The sequence below is a fragment of the Lactuca saligna genome, chromosome 1, assembly GCF_052625555.1.
Source record: "Lactuca saligna cultivar CGN05327 chromosome 1, ASM5262555v1, whole genome shotgun sequence".
In the NCBI taxonomy this organism is placed as follows: domain Eukaryota; kingdom Viridiplantae; phylum Streptophyta; class Magnoliopsida; order Asterales; family Asteraceae; genus Lactuca; species Lactuca saligna.
Genome location: NC_136417.1, coordinates 130474599 through 130478285, shown reverse-complemented (window position 1 = coordinate 130478285; position 3687 = coordinate 130474599).

The window sequence follows — 3687 nt, the reverse complement described above, 5'->3', positions numbered from 1 at the left end:
TATATATATATATATATATATATATATATATCCTTCAACAATCTCTTGCCTAAACGAATTTCAATTATCGATTCATATTTAAACTTACAATTTTCTTAAATTAATCATCTCAAATCCAATAAATGTTTTTGATTTCTTCTAAATCAATCCTAAAAAATTTCAATTATATATATATATATATATATATATATATATATATATATATATATATATATATATATATATATATATATATATATATATATATATATATATATATATATAGGGTTAGGTTAATATGAGACGGCCTAATTTTGTGAGACCGTGAGACGCATTATTTTTATTTTTTTGTTTTTTGTTTATTTTTTTTTAAATTTTTTTTAGTTAATTCAAGTTCCGAAAATAATATTTAAAAAAAGAATTTTTTGATTTTTTTATTTATTTTGTATTTTAAAATTATTTTTACAATATGTACAGTGTAATATTATATTTAGAATATTTCACGTGTTTTTAAAAAAAAATAGAATTTTGTTTATTTTATTTTTTATTTTTTTTAGTTAATTCAAGTTCCGAAAATAATATTTAAAAAAAGAATTTTTAGATTTTTCCATTTATTTTGATTTTTAAAATTATTTTTTAGAATATATCAGTGTAATATTCTATTTAGAATATTTCACGTATTTTTAAAAAAAAAACGGGATTTTTTTTATTTATTTTTATTTATTTTTTATTTATTTTTAGTTAATTCAAGTTCCGAAAATAATATTAAATTTTTTTTTTTGGATTTTTCCATTTATTTTGCATTTTAAAATTATTTTTAGATTTCGTCTCACGGTCTCACAAAATTAGAATGGTTTCAAATGAACCTGAACATATATGTATATATATATATATATATATATATATATATATATATATATATATATATATATATATATATATATATATATATATATATATATATATATATATATCCTTCAACAATCTCTTGCCCAAACAAATTTTAATTATTGATTCATATTTAAACTTACAATTTTTGTTAAATTAATCATCTCAAATCTAATAAATGTTGTTTTTGATTTCTTCTAAATCAATCCTAAAAAATTTCTAGAAATATGAGAGAGATTATGCATATCTATTTTAATTTTGAAAATCATTCTTTCATTGAATTGGTAAAATGCAACAAAAAGAATGAAGAGAAAAGCAGAAAATTATGAGAAAATTATGATTATGTAGGAGAATGGATTCATCAAAATAATCACAACGTGACACAATAAATCACAAAAGTGGCAATAATCTTTTTATTAGCATTTTCAGTAGCATATATATATATATATATATATATATATATATATATATATATATATATATATATATATATATATATATATCACAAAAAAAGATAATAGAAAATTTTATACACAAATCATTAATATTTAAACACAAAATTATATAAAAAATTCACAACTTAATATCACAAATTCATAATTTAATACACATAAAAGTTATATATTTGTAACATAAAACTTATTTTTCTAACATTTGATAAAACATACAAGGTTTAATATACAAAATTAACAGTTTAATACACTAAATTCATAATGTTATACACAAAATTATATAGTCACATACATATTCTCAATTTAAAACTTATATTTTCACGTTCATTCACGTTCATATCTGGAGGTATTTATTTGTGTTAAAATGTGAAGTTGTTATATTAAGCTGTGAATAAAATTCAAAAATTAATATACAAAATTCATAGTTTAATACAACATATTCACAACTTTTTTATATGTACAAAACTTACCGTTGCAACCACTATTTATTCAAAATCATATATGTATATAAAGTCGTGTATTTATAGCTTTAATAGTATATTCACAATTTAATAAACATATTAATTTATTCAATTTGAATTTTATACATAACAATTACCTAAAAATTAATTTATTCTTATGTACTTATATAGAAATAATCAAATAAATATATTCACAAGAAAATTAATAGAAAATTCATATACAAATCATAAATATTTAAACACAAAATTATATCAAAAATTCAGATCCGGATAACAAAAAATTTAGAATTCACAGTTTAATAAAACATCTTCAGATATTATATTTCAAACACTAAAATTCATAATTTAATGAATAAAAAAACATATTTAATGGTATCATACACACTCCAGATAGTAATTCATAGCTTAATACAAAATTTTAAACACCTTTTTGTAACTTAAAAACTTACAGATCTCGTTGAAGCATTTGAATGTATAGAAGGCTGAGTTAGTTAACACGATGTTTTCTAGTGCTGTGGAGAGGTCAGGGATCGAAATTTGGTCGAAAATGAAGTACAACTCATATATATGAAGGTATAGAAGGCTGCCGTCGATTGTGATGACGACAGCTCATCGGAGCAGCGACAATGTAGGTCGTTGGAGGTCATATGACTGTTTTCGACACTAGAGGTCTCACCGTCTTCACCAGCGGTAGTGGCGGTGGTTGAGGTGTAACTGGTGGTAGAAATCAAAAAGAGACATTAGTTGAGTTGTTGAACAGAGAGAGAGAGGGGGAGAGAGACTAAATCCAAATCCAGATCTGATTTTGAATATAATAAGTATTGTGTAAGATGTGAGTCTAATAAAGCTATTAGTTAAAAAGAATGCTTCTTAAATGGTTCTTAACCTTTTGTGGTTCTTATTCGAATATTTTGATGTGAGTTATATATATATATATATATATATATATATATATATATATATATATATATATATATATATATATATAGTATTGTCTAAGATGTGAGTTACACACATATATATATATATATATATATATATATATATATATATATATATATATTGAATATTTTATTTTTTTGGAGCATTGTTTATTATATGTTTTTTGGTTCTTTTTTTCACCCGTCCATCGAAAAAATTCATAATTTTTTTTTGAATGATGTTCATATGCAAACATGTTACGTATGAATAGAAATAATGTATTTGTGAAAAAACCAAAATACGCATGTGTGCACATTTGCACATCATAAATATACACATGCACATGTGTAAACTTTTTCCCATTTTTTTAAAGAAGTGTCGTAATATGCTAAGATGTTGATATAGATATGATTGGATGAAAAAAAAAATTTTAAAAATGTTTTTATTGGAATGAAATGTAGATGTGCACATTTTACGTGTACAAACACAAATGCACAAATATTTAAATCACCACTATAAATATGTGAAAAAACATAAATATGCAATTTGCATATTTTACATATAAATAATGCATTTGTAGAAAAATATTTTGCATGTATGCAAAAAGAGAAATGTGCATGTATATACATAAAAACAATTCATGATTATGAAATCTTAAAACTAAAAAAACATGTTATGTATGAATGATGTGCGTATGCAAACTTGTTACATATGAATAGAAATAATGTATTTAAAACTAAAAGAATTCATGATTATGAATGATGTGTGTATGCAAACATGTTACGTATGAATAGAAATAATGTAGCTGTGCAAAAACCAAAATACACATGTGTGCACACACAAAAACGTGTATATGTGCACATCATAAATATACACATGCACATCTGTAAACTTTTTCCCATTTTTATAAAGAAGTTTCTTAATATGCTAAGATGTTGATATAGATGTGATTGGTTGAAAAAAATATGAAAAAAATGTTTTTTATT